We start from the raw sequence: 17,280 nt of genomic DNA, 5'->3' as shown, positions 1-17,280 counted from the left end.
AATACTAAATTTGCAATTCTAAAGTAACCTGTGTAGAGGTTGGGGGCAAATCCTCTCTGCTCCTTAGTGGTATCTGGATACATCTGGCAGCTCTGCAGACATCAAGCATTTCATATGTTACCAGTTTCACACCATGAAGGCACTCTGGTAGGTGAAGCACAGCTAAGATTCTTCCTTAGAATCACAGAATGGCTTGGGCTGGAAGGGACCCCAAGGATCTTTAAGTTCCAACCCCCCTGCCGCATGCAGGGCCACCAACCTCCACATTTAATACCAGACCAGGCTGCCCAGAGCCCCATCCAACCTGGCCTTGAACACCTCCAGGGTTGGAGCACCACAGCCTCTCTGGGCAGCCTGTTCCTTAAAGCAGAGCAAGACTTGAAAAGCTGTCTGAACAAGGTCCTGTGCAACTTCAGCAGAGGGGTTTGACCAGATGATCTCCAGAGATCCCTTGTCACCTTAACTGGTCTGTAATTCTGTGTGATGGTGTTAATGGATGATGAGCTTGCATAGACTGATTTTTGTAAAAATACAGAGAGGCAGGTGGCAGTTAAAATACTGGTTTTGTGGAGCTGATATTAAGTTAGGAGATACCTGACCACCTAACCACAGACTCAAATTCTACCAGCCAAAGCAAACCATCACTAAATAGGAGTTTGGAGAAGGAAATAGGAGAAGGAAACTTCACTAAAGGGTTAAGGTAGCAGAGTCTCTGCCTTTAGGGCAGAGATTTAAAAATGAAAATTAAATAAAAATTAAATGTAGGTTACTTTGTCCTACAAGATCATTTCAAAATTGAAGCCATCGCTATATTTTATATATATGTTTAAGCTGGAATTAGTTACTGAATATGGTACCAGTCAGAAACAGGTGAGATTGCCCCCAGGTTATTAAACATCTGTATATTTCCATTTTGTCTTTCCTGTACCTTTTGGAATGTTGTTAATTTTGAGCGGATTTTGGAAACATAAAAGAATGCTGATCTCCATCCCTATGGGGCAGAGAAGAGCGTGAGTTTCACATTTTCATGCCAATGGGAGTAGCAATTCCTTTCACTCCGGAGTCAGCTTTGTGGGTTGACTGCTGTAATATGCTGACAGGATATCCAAACGACTCCCCTTTTATCGTGTGCTTCATCACTTGGGAAAACATGTTTTATTCTCGTTGTGAGCTGTAATTCTGGATACAGCAGAGACGAAGAGAATCTTTGGCTTCTAGTTACTGCATACAAGTTAAATGAAAGTGCTTGGGACCAGCTGTTTTACTAATTTAGTTAGCTGGCTGCCTCTGTGGGTCTGTACCAGCCTGGCACTAGCCTATAGAGCTGGTGCCCATGCACCTGAGGGCTGATGCTGTTGTATATCACCAGCCATCACCCCTTCGTATGGATGCCTGCCGATACCACCCAGTGATCACATCAAGCTGAATGTTTAAGTTCAGTATCACAAAATAACTTTATCTTCATTTCATTTCATTTCATTTCATTTCATTTATGCCTGTATCTTTTCTCTTCCTGTGTCAAAATTACTGATAGTTCACTGCAGCAGTGCCTTCAGATGGCCATCTACCTGAGTCAGCTGCGGTGGAAACTGAACAGCCTTCCCCATATGCAGTGGTTCTGCCATCCCAGCTGCCAGTATTAGAAAGTCTGAGTGCTCTCAATGTGTTTGATACTGCGTGGATGTGACTCTATCCATAGTCATGGAATTAAGCCTTAGTTGTGGTCATTTTAAAACTCTTGGCTGAAAAACAAGGCATCTAATAAAACTGGCATGCCTAGGAAGTATACCCTTTCTCTGTGTATGGATGCTTTATCAGCTGCACTGCTTCATCATGGAATATAGCAAAAGGATTGAGGAGCATTCGTATTGCATAGCTTTTTGCTCAACCACTGCCTGGTTAGACTCACTCTTGAGGCTTTGTGCCTCCCCAACTAATTTCCTCTTTCAGCCTGGCTCTTATGCCCAAGCCCTTGCTCAAGACTGCTAATACAGTCTTGCTAAGAGAGCAAAGGGGCACAAATCTGTCTTGTACCACGGGGCTGAAAGAACTAATGGCAGACACTTGGTTCAACAACTGAAAACGAAATGAGCATGCACTAAATCATATGACTATGAGTCAGTCATCTTATCCCGTAAATACTGAGTGGCCCAAGAGCCCCTTGAGCAATCCTGCATGGCAGCTGGCCTGGGTGACAGGATCTCCCCTGCAGCATGGGGGTCCACTCTGAACCTCCAAACCAGGAAGGTCGCCTGGATGAGCATGTCCTTGCAGTTTCCATGCAGAAAGTGCTCTTTCATGCTAACCTGATAAGTTATTAACAGAAGAAATTGCCCTGAAAGCAGACAAGGACAGCAGTATGGGAACATGGGTGGAAAATAGTGGAAAATGGGATTGTTGGGGTGGAGCTGGAGCTGTGTGCTCTTCCAGGTGCCTGCAAGTAGCAGTAGTTAGCAGTGTGGTTGTAACACTTGCTGTGATTTGTCTTGTTTCTGTGACTCTTTCAGGGACAGCCAGACACCCCGTTGCAAACTAGATGGAACGTTTATGACTATATTTGCATCCTTTAACTGACACTGAATTAATTTAAGTCGAAGTTGTAAGTGCTTTGACAGTGAGCCTGGCAAGGTGGTGGCATTAAATAAGCCATAGAGGATACTCATGGCTGGAGCTAGCATCTCCCTGGGCTGCTGCTCCATCCTGCAGTACCCACAGCTCCTCCTGGGCAGAGCTCTTCCTTTTAGCTGTTCCCTGCCAGTATCTGGGGATGCTTTGGCTGGGAGTTGAGGGAATCAATAACGGGAACTAAAAGGTCCTGGTTGCTCATACCTGCTGCTTCCTTGGCTGTTCCTTCTGCATGTTCTCTCTTGCTGGCTGTGCAGGGGGCAGAGGAGCCTCCCAGAGGGGCTTTGCAGGATTGGGCCACAAATGCAAATCTCTGCAAAAGAGGAAAGATGTTTCAAGGATTGCACACAGAAGCATGAAACTCTGGTAGTGCAGCAAGATGTGATTGCTGTAAGGATGCCTGAAATTTGACATTTGGGGTGTTAAAGCGCAGAGTCAGTTAAGAGCAAATTGAAGTCATTCTTTCACCAGAAAAAGGGGATAATTCCTTGTAGGGATAAACCTGAACCGGTCTGACTAGCGCAGCATTTCTGCTTCCCTGCGTAACATCCATTGCTTTTCTTTCTGGGTGGCAGGACGTGGATGCAGGGCGCCTGTTTGTGCAGCTCAGGGACAGCAGAGGGCAGCAGGAGCCTGCTGTCTGCCTGCTGTCTGCCTGCTGCCTGCCTGCTGCCTGCCTGCTGTCTGCCTGCTGCCTGCCTGCTGTCTGCCTGCACTGCAGCGGGAGAGCAGCCCCGGAGAGGCGCACGCTGAAGCGAGAAGCGGTGCTTTCTTCCTTAAACGATTGCTCAAGTCCTTCGTTTAGTTTGAACCCCGCGAATCTGATGAGGTGTAAACCGTGTCGACCATTAATTGTCAGCATCTGATAAGCACTGAACTGTGGTTTTCCATTCTAGCAAGATTGAAATGCAATTTGGAGAAGACAGCGCTTGGAGCTAAGGCTGCCTCCTGGCTCCTTCGCTTTTGTTTCTTGACAGCTATGCCAAAGCCACCAGGTGGGGATAAGATCCCTTGCAGTCTCATATTGGAGCTTCCGTCCCAGTTACATATGTGGTTTGGGTCTTTCAGCAGTGGAGTAGCAGTAAAACTACAAAGCAAGTCAGCTAAACTCAGCTCCCCTCCCCTCCCCAGGCCAGGGTGGATGAGCAACCTGGTGTAGTGGGAGGTGTCCTTGCCTATGGCAGCGGGTGGAAACAGATGATCTCTAAGGTCCCTTCCAACCCAGAGCATTCTGTGGTTCTCTGATGGCTGTGGAAGCCAAAAGGCTAAGATCAGTTTCTTTGCCTTTACCTTCCACTCATCACGGAGCAGAATACAACAGCACCATATCACACAGCACCAGCAGTGCTGCTGGTTGGTGGGCAGCGGTGGTTATTGATTTCCCTTCTGCTGTCGTATCACAGATGCTGAGACCTCAAGCACATCTGTATGGTGCAGTGTTTGCTTCTTAGCAACACGGATTGGGTAGCTTCTAACCAAGTAATTATTTCAGATACTTCTGATAGCATACAAGTACGCTTTTATTGGCTGATGATCTGGAAATTAATGGTTTTAATTTTCTAAAGTCTCTGTTGTCAACATTGCATCTTACTTACAGTTAGTCTGTCAGTAATCTGTGTTTCAGCCTGAAGTCCTTCTGCAGCCCTTTAACCAAAGCCAGAAGTCCTAAGTGGCAAGAGAGTTTTGGATCATCCCAGGGAAGCATCTCCAGTGCTTTTTTGAATCATCCCTACATATAATTCACTTATAAAACTAGCAGATGCAGATATCCTCTCCCAAAACTGTTATAACTGAATGTCCATCTGCTCAGAAGAGGACCCTGCCTTGGTAAGCATCACCTGCTGCTGTTAGTATTTGTACAGACAGCCTTGGCAGAGCCTCCTTGCACCAGCCACTGTGTAGCAGTGAAAGAAGTTGGAGCTTTTGCAATCCATTTTAGTTATATATATTATAGGTGAATACATAGATACAGTGCAATACAAGCACTATATATATAAACAGTCTTTAGATGGAAATTTCAACCCTTACAATGGGAGAAGCAATAAGTTATCATCAGATGGAGGTTGAAGGCTAAGCCTGATATTATTTCATCTTGTTTTTTAACTACTTTATTTCTCGAGTCTCTATCTCAGAGGCATCAAACCATCATTTCCTATTTATTTCTCCCTGTTTCTCAAACCACAACATCCTCCTTCTGCTTCTTTTGCTGGAATGATTTGCATACAGTTATAGTTTTGCCCCACTCCTCAAGAAGGATGGACAAAGTAAGGCCAGATATCATGGGCTTTTGTGGCATCAAGGTGCCGTCTTAGTAGGAGAACAGCACATAGCTGAATATCAGCACTGGTCTGAGTGGCTCTGCTGTTCATACATTCAGACCACAGTGGGTATTCTTCACCCTAAAATCTTCTATAAGAAATTATTTCACTGGGTGGGGTTTTAGCAGGCTCTCAGTGCAGGGCTTTTAAGGTAAACATCGAAAGTGAGCTTTCTAGCCCCATTAGTCCAGCAGTCTGGGTATACGCAGAGCAAGGAGTCCCCATGCGTGGGCTGTGATTCTGGCATCAGAAGACAGCAGCTGAGATGCTTAAATATAAACTGTTCATGTTTTGTCTTATGTTTAGACTGACTCTTGTGGAATGTGTTAATGGCAATAGCACAGCTCCTCTTGTCACAGCTCAGTGGAAGTTTGCTATTTGCAGTAGTTGTGTGATGGAGCACGACACACCACTGTGCAGTGGACGGTGTGCTTCTCCGTGTCCCTGAGGCTCACTGTGCCCCTTCTCCAAGGGTTTCCAAAGAGCATACTGTGCTGTGTGTCCATGGGTCGTATTCATACACTTATGTTAGAAACGTGTGAGAGCTCGGGTGGGATGTACCACAGGGAGCACTTAGCTGGAAACAGCAGCCTGTCATCTCTCCTGGGAGAGTCCCTGCTACCGAGGTTATTAAATCACTGTTAATGAATTCACTGTGTGTATGGGAACTGCTGAGTCCCGGCCTGAACCACTGATTGAGCAGCTGGGGAAAGGATCCGCTCAGCCCTGGGAGCACAGGTGAAGGCAATTCAGCTGTGTGACCAGGAGGGGTGGAGCCTGGCTGCACCTCTTAGATCTCATTTAAGGGCTGACTGCCATGGGGAAGGATCTCTGGTTGGAGATCCCTCCCTGGTGGAGTTTCCCCTGTGAGCCTACATCTTCTGAGGTGGGTGAGCACCTTTCCTTGGTAACACCATTCTGTTCTCACTTGTCCCTTTGCTGCTGCACTCCTGTATTGCTCTTCCTTTGCATTGACCTTTCTGACTGTAACACTGTGTAAAAGGATAAAGTGTTTCTATCCATCATTTTCCAAACAAATTTCCTGTAAAGAAGACTGCTAGGAGACTGATTGAAGGGCATTTCTGTAGGGGCTCAGCTGGCTTCTTTAGATAGCTGGAGGTCCCAACGTGAGCTTCCATTGCAGGGACAGAGGTTTGCCATGAGGCTGGTGGCTCGTTACCTTTCTCCTACTTAAAAGCTTGATTAAAATGGCTTCTAAAGCATCTTTCCTAATCTGCTCGTCCTTGCACCCAGTCACACATTAAGCCATGCTCTGTCCTATTGCAAAGCAGTCTTGGGAGGGGAGAGCTGAAGAGTTGGGCAAGGCTAAATTAACAGACAACACAGTACTTGGTAATAAAACCAGTAGGTGCTGTGTTTTGCCCTTTGGCAACGCAACCTTCGATAATTAAATTATCTGAATGTAAATGGCTACCTTAATTATTTAAAGGCTAGGAAAAAAAGTGTAGTTAAATAATTTTTCATACTGCAAGAAGTCATTTTAGCACTAAGTGTGGTGGGATATTTCAAGGATACGTTATTCCTTTTCACTTGTCAGTGACAGACCTTTGTGAAGCTTCAAACTGTAACCCCAAACTTGTGTTCTGTTTTCTTGCAGGTAAGTCTGGCTTGGTGTGTTTGAACTGTGCCCTTTGGGAATGGGAGTGAACGAAGTAAGCCTTCTCCAAGCTGTTCCGGCCTGTTAACAAGGTCAGAGTGCTGTCTTGTATTTCTGAGCTCTAAATACTGTGAATTAAAACGAAGCTGGGCTGGATGATGTAACTGCAGATCGATACAGGTATGCGGACTCAATGGGATCTCCCTGTTGTGTCAGATGTGGACATCACATTACAAATATGTGTTCTTGAGAATTATTTTGCATGCTGTTTCTACAGTTCATTCTTACTCCAAGAGTGGAGATAATACAAAATTCACTACTGATACCATATAGGGCAAAACAACTTCCTATAAAGCCTTCTCTGTGAACACTGAAATGGGTTCTCCAACTACAACAGTTTTGCAGATGTAAAAATGTCTGCTTTTGAACAGAGCCTTGTTAACAGGTCTCACACTGAAAAGCTTACTTTGTAGATCATCCAGAACTGATTCTCTCATTAACCAACTGGCGGTAGGATCTCGCTTTCAGTCACTAAGATGCAGCTGTTGAACTGGCATGCTTTGCTTCCCACCTGAACCTTGCACTGTGACAACTCCTGCTAGCAGAACACAACATCCTGACCTTGCAAGCTGCCTTGCATTGGAATGAGCGGACTTTGAGATGGTGTTTTGTTTATTGTATGATGGTCTTTCATTTTTTTTCATCCTCTCTTCTCCCATTACCTCCAGGAATAGTTAAATTCATCTCATTGAATTCAGGTGTTGGCTTTCTTTTGAAGTGTTGTTTGGATAAATCAAATGATGGCTTCTTTAGATGCTTGTACTGTCCTCCTGATTCCTCTTTGTGTTCCAGTGCCAGTAACAAGAACCTTTTTGCAGTGTTTCTTACACACTTGCTGTGATACCTGTTTGCAGCTGTGTCACTGCAATGCTATGTAACAGGACAGATACTGAGTGCTCAAGATGCAGAAAATGGCACACAATGCACCTTCTTCAGTCATTTCAGAAGCTTTAAGTTGTTAACTCTGTAAATACAGGTTTTTCGATGTTTCATCTGGACACTCATGTAACCTTCTCACTGTCCTCATATTCATTGATTAGTTTTGCAGCTGCTCTGTCTTATATGCGTTTCATTATCCCATCTCAACTACTGCTAAGATCAACCAGCAAGATGTTATATAAATGCTAAACAACTTCTTATGCTTGGCTCCTTCCCTTCCCCTCCCCTAACACAGGTGTGTACCATTGATTCTGTCATTACATGTGAACACTTTCGGTGCCTTTTTGGGCCCAACATGCTCTCAAATATCCTTACCACTCTCTGCCTGGGGAGCTCTGCACCAAGGAGCAGTTTCCACGTACTTGAAACAATCTATTCCTTGCCCCAGGGAGCAGTAATTATCACAGCAAATCAGCAGATTGCATGTTATCAATGGAAAAAGCATGCTGCTATGCAACGAGGCTGTGTGGTGTTTCCTTTTATTTTAAGGCACACTGGATCTATTCGTGGAAGAGGGCTTAGATGTGAAAGTGCCATCCGTCACGTCTCATTGCAATAAAAGGCAGACTTGTATTTCAACATCTCTGTTTGACACACTGAAATGCCTCTTTGGGGGCTTTTTAGATGTAAACAGATCGGATGTTAATGGATGTGAGTATGAATACTGATCAATCAGAAATAATGCCTTAAAAACAAACATCAGCCGAAGCTCAGAGTTAAAGAAATGTACAGAAAATAACCTTCTGCAGAGGCACTGAATGCAAAATGAAGATGCAGGTCACAGCATGTGGAATGGCCATTGCTTTGGCTGCTGGAATGATGCTGAAGGGTTGAGGAGTTGAGTCAGAAATGGCCACTTTGGAAAATGTCTGTGTCGTGATTGTTTACCCCCATATGTGTCAGAAATCAGCATTGTGGTTGATTTTATTGGGGTTTAGGATTTCACTGTTAAAAATACACTTCTGTATGCCTCTCATGCAGAGCAGTCTTCCTTTGTTGTCCTCAGGAGAACTATGGCACACAAAAGTGCTCTGCCTTAAACAAACTGAGCTCTGAAAGGCAGAGGAGTAGGATTGGCAGTCATCTGAAGCAGTTACCCTCTTACGTGGTGTCTGTGGAGAGCTGCAGTGCGGGTTTAGAGCTTGATTGGCTGTGAAGCAAGGAGCACTGAGAAGTATGTGTATGTGGGATTCCTTCCTGTGAAAGAAAATAGCTGCAGAAAGCATCTTATCCACTTCACCTGATGGGATGTGCTCTGAGGATCGGCTGTGGTGTTGCACCCTGAATGTACTGTGGCAGCCTGTAGGTTGTGCTTTATACCTCTACAATGCTGGCAGAATCCTCCTTGTCTTTGTAAGAAGGGGAAGCAGCCCAAACCTATTGCTCTTGGATAAAAGCAGGCAGGGAGGCTCGTGGAGGAGGCTTCTGGTCAGGAGGGTATTGGGATAGCAGTAGGGAAAAGCAGAGAGAAGAGGCTGAGTGAATTCCTACTTCTGAGCTATCTGTAACTTTTGCAGAGAAATGAGTCAGTTTACTTCTGTTTAATATTGAATCAGCATTTGTAAAGGCTGTGTTTATTCAGTGTCTGTGTGCTGTTAGGGCAATGGAGTGTGGATCTGTGACACATGTTTTTAAACACTTTCCTAGCTGTGTTTGTCTGGAGGACTGGGATTTGCAGAGGAGCCTTGCAGGGTGCAAGGCACACCTTCATTTCAAGCCTTTCTACTCGATTAGGTGCAGCAAAACGCAAATATGGCTAGGTTTTATGAGACGTTTCCATGAGTGTGATGTGACCTAAATGGCATTTGTAATACTACTTGAGCTTTTTTTCTAAACTGAGTTGTTAACGTGGTTGGGGAGGTAAGAAAACAAAGGTGGTAAGATTAAAAGCATACTTAGTCTACTTTGAACCTTGCAGTTCTGGAACCCAAATGTATTCCTTAGTCCTAAGGTAGGGGGGCAGTGGTGGGTTAACCATAGTCCTGTTTACTGCAAGTGTTGAGCACTTGTTTTTAACCATAGTTCTCTGAGTACCCGTGGGCTAGGGGCTGATTGTGCTGGGTTCACGTACATAGAGGTCTTTGATTTTTGAATGAAATGAAATATGAGGCAGAATTGTTTTTCAGCTTTAGCCACGGGGTCAGAATTTCAGGCTTTTCCTGCTGCAGATTTGTTTATCTGTCAGGCATGGTCTCGAGAGCATCGATGTGATGGGTGCTGAGGAGCAGCACACTTGAAAGCTCAGAGCAGGCTCAGCCATTGTGGTCCTTGAGATGTCAGCCTGCTGCCTGCAGCCCTGTTTGCTCCAATGATGGAAAGCAGTACCTACATCAAGGTGCCTGGGCAGCCTGTGATTTGTGAAGCCCACAACATAGTCCTGGCAATAAGAAATGTCTGCGAGACAAAGCATGTTATTCATAATTTGTTAAGTAATTTATGTAAAATTAAAGATTTGTGTTGCAACCTCATTTTATCATCTGCTCTCTGAGCATTTTTTTCCCTGAGGTGGAAGTCGGATGCTTGGTAGTGATTTATATAATGAGGAATTCACAGGCTTTTCAAATGATTTCTTCCCAGTTCACAGGTGCACATTGAGTGCCATGTCATGGAGATCGAGCTCGGTTCTTGCCAAAGCCAGAAACAAGCTTGGTTTGCTCTGAGGCACTCATTCTGATATTTGTTGTGATGGCAAATTGTAAACATTTGTCCTTCTCAAATGCTGTTCAGCTTTTGCAGAACTTCAGTCCCATTCACAAGGGGACTGGCATTAAATCAAACCTCCTGTGGGAAGAAAGTCTTCCTATAGTGAGAGAAGTTATTCAGTTCACAGCACCATTTCCAGTCTCCTCAGGAGGATGAGGCTGCCCCATACACCACCCATTTGTGGCCGTGCTTTCCATCCTGATAGGGAATGTATATTCCCTCCAGTAATACAGAGCCTGTGATCTCTGATTTTTGTTAGGCTCATGAATCTGCTAGCGCAGGTTTGTCTTCAGGTGGTTTCCTGTATTTCGGATCTCCTTCAGCATCTCTTTTCACCTTTGTTGCTATCACTATTGAAAAAAGGTTGAAAATCCTGTATGTAGGACCAAAGGTTTCTGTGCCACTGTGTCCCGTATGGCAACATCTTTACAACCATCGGCCTTTGATGCTGGAACTCCATCATAGTGCTGCCCATCTATATGGTAGTTCAGTCACAATGTTATGTCTTGTAAAGATGGACAATACCGAGGTGTAGTTGACCACTTGCTCTTGGCCTGTTCTTGTGTCTGGATCACCAATGTGTTGCTCCCAACAAAGGCAATGTTTTGCCATCGGGTAAACATTAAAGATTGAGAAGACAAATGCTCTACACCAAGGAAAGCGTTGTGCCTTGTGGTGGGAAGCATGGCTGTAAGCCCGTCTGCTTAAGTTATCTCTTCTTCTGCAGGACAGCCTTAAAAGAGGATGCATCTGTTCCATGGCTTCAGTGTCTTCTCTGAGTTCAAGTATCTCACCAGTAACTTGTTTCTTCTGTAAGCATCTCCCTGTTACTGCGGTGTGCAGCTCTGTGATTTTTCTGTATATAGGTCTGTGGTCCTTCATCTCCCCTTGTTGGCAAGAACCATTTGCATTTGAGGAGGTGAATGAATTGCCTCTATGGTGCAATCATTGTGACTGAATGTGATCCCCTCATTCTTTACAGGTTTATTAGATCCTGGCTATGTCCCTTAGAGATCATAGTCCTGGAGGGGTTTTTTGTTCTGGTATTTGGTCTGAGGTGGGAAATGTCCATGAGCTCCATGCATTTCTCTATTTACATGCATCAAGAGCTCATTTGTTGATGTGTCAGAAATGTAAGCGCAGTATACAGAAGTGCTATATTTTGCCTCATTGAATTTAAACAATCTCCCCTCTGAGCTAACAGCTTGTCAGTAATTTAGCCAAGACCAGGAGATGGCACTTGGCCTATCGGAGGGGTATTGGCAGCACTAAAGACTTGGGGTCAACTCATGCTTTGGGAGGAGGAAGTGGGATTTACTTCTGAATTAGTTAAGCGTTAACCAGTGCATGATCAAGCAGGGGAGTTTGAAGGTAAAGCCACCAGCTGTATGTGACAGGAGCTTGTGACAGTAATGAGGGTTTCAATGCTTGCTTGTTTCTCCATGCTCATTCCTGAAAGCTGATGCTAAGCAGCACATTTCACTGTTGGAACAACCCCTGGGGAGAGTGTGAGAGTGAGGGAACCCTGAATGATTTGCTTTTAACTTAACAGCTGTTTTCTTGTTAACTGCTAAACTATTAAGACATAATTTGCCTTTCACACGTTAAGGAATTGGACAGCAATTATTAGGAAAAAAAAAAGGGAACACTTATCATAGGAAGTTGTTATTTGGTGGGGAAAATTGTAGTTATTTGCAGTCTTTTAGGTCCTAAAAATAATCTAGCCTAGTTACTGCCTGCCTTCTGGGAAACTGATGGTCTCTTTTTCTCAGCAGCCCCATATGGGTGGTTGGCACCAACTACAACCGAGTTCCTCTGTATGTCAGGTGTGAAATATGGTGGCTGGCAGTGTTTGCACACTTCTTATGCGTTATCTGTGGAGAGCAGGCATTGCTGTTGGACAGTCCCTGTGTCACTCACTGATCAGCATTGAGAAGGATTAAATAATGCATCTGGATTTCCCCACACTTATCTCAGGAAAAAATCACTAACAGAGTTCTGTGGGTCTCAGGGGGAGCCTGGCCTGGGCATGAGATGCAAGATCAGATTGGAGCTTTCCTTTGGCACTGCCACGTAGCATTTCTAGCTATGCCCTGTGAACCTCTGCAAAAACTCCTCGGCCTCCTTGAGATTTATGTCCTTTAAATAGAAATGCCCAGTTAACACCTTTTCCTGAATCCTGTTGTAAATATTTATTTTCTTAATCCCTCTCCATTATTCATCCCTAGCAGCCCACGGATGCAACTTTGTCATTGCTGCTGGAGCCCTGCTCTGAGCAGATGGAAATTGCCCATGGCCACTGACTGTACTGTGATGGCCACATGGTGTGGGAGCCTGGGCTGCGTGTTCCTGTGACCTGCACAGCTGCAGAGGGCATACTTACTGTCTTTTGCATAGCTGCTTACAGCTCTAATTTCTGAAAAGAGAAAGGGAGAAAGCTGAAATGTGGCCCTGAGTAACTTGGAAAAGGTTTTCTCACGAAGCAAGCCTCTAATAGAGAATGCTACGGAGAAATGAGTGCTTCAGCTGATGTGACAAGCTAGGGAGCTTTGCACAGTCTGCTTGTCAAGCAGCAGCTTGCATCTGCAGTTCTTCAAGGCTCTGTTTAGGGCTGTGATGAAGGGAAAATACCTGCAAATATATGAGCTGCCTTCAAGTGTGAGGTATGTCCTTCAGACCACGGGTTCCATACAAATGTGTTTTCCCTCCATGAACGGATAGCCTTTCTTAAGGTCTTAATGCGTGTTATGTGACCTGATGTCAGCTAAACTCACTATTTAAGTAAGCAGTGATTGAGTGCAAGCTTTGGTTCCTTCAAAAGGAGCAGTATGTGACAGCAGCCCCAGAGCTCCCGGCAGACCTTGGACTGCTGCCACAAACCGGACAAACTCTAATCCCATGCACAGAGCTCTGAACAACTAATTGTGAGCTGTGTGGAAGCTGATCTGCTTGCAGACAATTCTGAATGGTTTCTGTTGTGGGTTTCTTTTTTGCATTAAGATTCACTCCAGCTGTTGGAAATGTGAACTCACATGATTTAAACAACAATGTCTGCCAGTCATGTGTAAAGAAAGAATGACTTCCATCCTTACCCATGTCCACTTTTATAGGCTAGAAAAAGAGTGTTTGTACTTCCAAAGCTGTGCAGTGCTTTATTTCTTGCAGTGTTTTCTCTAATCACAAAGCTGAAGTTACATCTGTCTTCAAGCTATTGATTGGCTCTTAGAGTTGAGTATGTATTTTGAATATGTAGGTAAAGTATTAAATAGTGGACTGAGTGGTGGCAGAGTGATTTCATCAGCTCTTTGGTGATGGTGGTGGGTAACTTGATTCCATTTTCTGACAGCAAAACTGAGTTACTAAATGAGTCAGTGTACAAAGCACGCTGCAGAAGAGGCTTTTCAGTGGGTTTCTTAAGTTGTGGAGTTTTCTAAATGATGTAAAGAATCATAGAATCACAAAGGTTGGCAAAGACACACAGGATCACCCAGTCCAACCATTCACCCATATCCAGTGGTTCTCCCTAAACCATGTCCCTCAACACAAAGAGTTAAGTATGAACTTGAGGGAACCAGAGACTTCCATGCAAGACCTCATGAATGCATCTGGATATCCATGTCCTTAGGAATGCTCGTACCAGTGCCATGTATTGCATTTACTTCAGTTTTATCCCAAGTCAGAACCTCAGTCTTTGTTCTACCACTGGCCATGGTGAAATCATAGGCATGGCTTTCTCTCATTGTCACTTGAGGTACAGGCCTGTATTCAAGCGTACCTCACCCAGTGTAGACATCCCCTCTGGGAATGGAGGAGAATGTGGGAAGTAGCCGGGGAGCCAAGAGAACAGCTTTGTGCCTACAGGACAGGCATGGCAGTGCTACAAGAATGGCAGGGGCTCTGCTGCAGCAATGCCTGGCATCACTGCCATGGCCAAAACAAGTGGGCAGTGACCAGAATGAGTCACGTCTGTATGCAAAAGGCAGATCCTTTAGATCGTTGCCTGTCTTCTCTCTTGTCCCAGACCAGCTCTTCCAGTGAAGGGAATCCTTCCCACTGGATTATGCATGGGTTTATTTAACAGCTGTAGCACACCTGAGCCTTGCCTGTGGCCAGGACATAGTTCTGCAGTGTGGTGTAACTGATTTGACTAAAGCTTTAGGAAGAAAATGAGAATCTATAAGCATTTCTTTGCGAACAGTACCCTGACAGCTATGCCAGCCTGTAGCAGCTGTCTTCCTTCCCCCTAATTTCATGCTTCGTTGGAAACAATGAGGGGTTATTACACAAGGAGGCACTAAGGTCACCTTCACACCTTAGTTTGCCTTCATGTGAGAGGCTCAGCTCCTTCCTGGGCCAAGCTTGTTTGTTTTTCTTGCTGGACCCATGAGCAGCATGGCTTTGTATGGCTAGCAGGGCACCAAGGAGAGGTTTGGGAGCCCCTCTTTCTGTTGCTGGCTCTGTCCACGCAGGTTCACAGCTGTGGCCAAGTCTCTTCATCACACCACGGGTGCCATTCTCTGCCTGTAACCTGCTGTCATGATGGAGCTCCATGTTTGGAAGTAGTGCATCACTGAGCATGAGGTGATGTTATTGCTGTTGCCTCTCAGATGCTTCTTCAGCAAGCAGAAAGCTGGTCGTTGTACTGAAGGTGTCATTACATTTAAAACACAAAAAAACTGCTGGTAGTGTCTGTATTAAGGATGTGGTCAGTACTCTGAATAAGGCTACCTGTGTTAAGGGCTTGGCTGTGAATGTGGGGGAAAAAAAATAAGTGTGGTGAAGTTGGCCAGTGAAAGACTGAGGGGTGAGATTACTGCCCTGGACACCCAACCCGTGATACCATATAGCATATAAGGTAGGAATATAACAACAATCTCTTTCTCAAAGGCTTAATTCCTATTTGCATTAAATTCTTTCTGTATGACTGTATTATAAAATAAATTATATTATTGGATGTGGATTTTATTCCCTGAATAAATTGGCTGGAATTTAACATTATTAGCATTTGAGAAATTAATGAAAGCATTAAAGGAAATATTGAAAGAGTTGGAGCTGACACATTTGCCGTAAGTTTGAACAGAGCTGTATTTAAAGAAGATGAGCGTGCAAAGATACCGAGGCATAATGAAGCCTCCTACACACCATGGAATGAAATATTTATACTGTAATCATGCTATTAATAAAGTGATGGATCAGCCAGAGTCATCTGCAGCAGGACTCAGCTGAGAGACTGGTTGCTACTGGGAGTAGAGGAGCTAGGAGCAGAGGAGCAGGAGCATATGGACTAGTTTGGGGCTCCCTGTCCTGAATGGGCTCTGTGCTTGTGTCATACACCGGCTTCCCATGCTGTGATATGGGCAGTGCTCTGCCTTGTCTGCTGTCAATAGGTGCTGCTCATGAATAGATGCTCTTTGGACTTAGCTCACTTTCCAAGGGTTAAAAACAGCACCTAAAGACAGGAAAAGGCTTGTGTAGGGGAGGAGCAGCACATCTGGTCTGTGAGCTGGGACAGTGGGGTCAGATCTCAGACCTGCTCTCGAGGGTAGCTGTACAGGAGTATTTAATCACTGAAGAGTTTACTTGTCTTGATGCTCTTCATCTTGCTTTCCCACTTCTGCTGTGTGATGAGTGTGGGGGTCAGCTCAAAGATCTCTCACTGTTGCTGGGAACAGAGGGCTCAGCTGCAGCCACAGGTGTGGTGGGGACAGAGGGACAGCGGCCCCTGTGCTGTTTCTAACTTCATCCACCATCAGAGTGGTGTATCTGAGCATCTCCCACAGAGCCTGGCTGGAGAAAAGCTGTCTGTAGCTTTGATTTTTATTTTACCCATGTTTCCCTTCTCTGTTGTTGTATGCTTTGTGCACCTTAATTTTATCTCACACTGTGAAAACTGTCTGAGAAGCAGTTAATAACTAAGCAGTTACTTAGGGCTGGTGTCCATACATAATGATCCCCTCCCCGCAATGCTGTATTCTGCCAGCACAATTGCAGTGATGATCAGTTTTACATGTGTCCCTCCTGCATGCTGTGATGGGCTGACCCCATCCAGGTCCCCTGCTCTGGGTACACAGCTGTCCCCTGCAGGGAGGAGGCATTCCGGCACCCGCTGACTCCCTATCACTGCTGGTAGGTGGGTGAATGGGTAATCAGATACTGCAGCCAGCAGAAATTGAGTATTTTTTTTTTTTCCCAGGGCACTCTCCAGTGTTTCTCGGTTAACAGGAGTGTTTTCCTTTGCAGTGAATCGCTCAGGTTCAAACATGAGCATTGAAAATTGCACTGAGAGGTTTGTTACAGATACGATGCGTTGCTGTGAGGCGATAGCTGGTATGAACTGCAGAGCCTGCAGCTCTGCCCTGCCAGCCTGTCCGAGCAAAACCAGTTGTGGGAGGCATATATTTGAGTAGGCTCCTCTGCTCTGTCCCCACAGAGACACCATTACTGATGGTTGGGGCTGGCCAGGGGGCAGCTGGAAGTTCTTTGAGGTTTAAAAACATCTCCAAGGTTGGAGGGGAAAAAAAAAGCAGCAAACCTTTCAAATAGCTTCTGTGGGGTGGTGCGCAGAGCAACCCATAATTTGGTAATAAAACTTAACAAAAGGAAGGGTCAGTCTGTGAAGTTCCTTCTCTACTCTGTGGGATGGTGGGTTTTTTGACAAGAAAAATAGGCAGCATAGTTGGTAATTGATTATGTTGGTAGCTCAGCAGCAGCACAGTGGGACAATGGTATAAGCCCAGTGGACTGGGAGAACTCCCCTTTCCAAACAGAGTTATGTGGAGTCCTCAGCACAGAGGAGATGTGGACCTGTTGGAGTGCATGTGGAGGTGAGCCACAGAAATGATCCAAGGGATGGAATGCCCCCCCTGGAGGACGGGTTGAGAGCTGGGGCTGTGCAGCTGGAGAAGAGAAGGCTCCAGGGACACCTAGTAGTAGCCTTTCAGTATCCATTGGGGCTGTAAGAAGGAAAGGAACAGGCTCTTTAGAGGGGTCTGCCGTGACAGGGCAAGGGGAAATGGT

General features: G+C 45.2%; 1 protein-coding gene across 11 annotated transcripts in view; it reads left to right on the top strand.

Annotated features, from left to right (window-relative positions):
* KCNIP1 (potassium voltage-gated channel interacting protein 1) overlaps positions 1–17,280 on the top strand; it is a 296,724-nt gene that overhangs the window by 188,502 nt on the left and 90,942 nt on the right. Inside the window, exon 3 of one of the 11 annotated variants that reach the window (XM_040647087.2) lies at positions 6,562–6,653. The exons of the other annotated variants lie outside the window; for them this stretch is intronic. The gene's annotated coding sequence lies outside the window, so the exon portion shown is untranslated. The remainder of the gene's footprint in view (positions 1–6,561; positions 6,654–17,280) is intronic. 11 annotated transcript variants of the gene reach the window in all.

The sequence above is a fragment of the Gallus gallus genome, chromosome 13 (genome assembly GCF_016699485.2).
Source record: "Gallus gallus isolate bGalGal1 chromosome 13, bGalGal1.mat.broiler.GRCg7b, whole genome shotgun sequence".
NCBI lineage: Eukaryota > Metazoa > Chordata > Aves > Galliformes > Phasianidae > Gallus > Gallus gallus.
The sequence above is the reverse complement of the archived record's forward strand: the minus strand, read 5'-3'. Positions and strand labels throughout refer to the sequence as shown.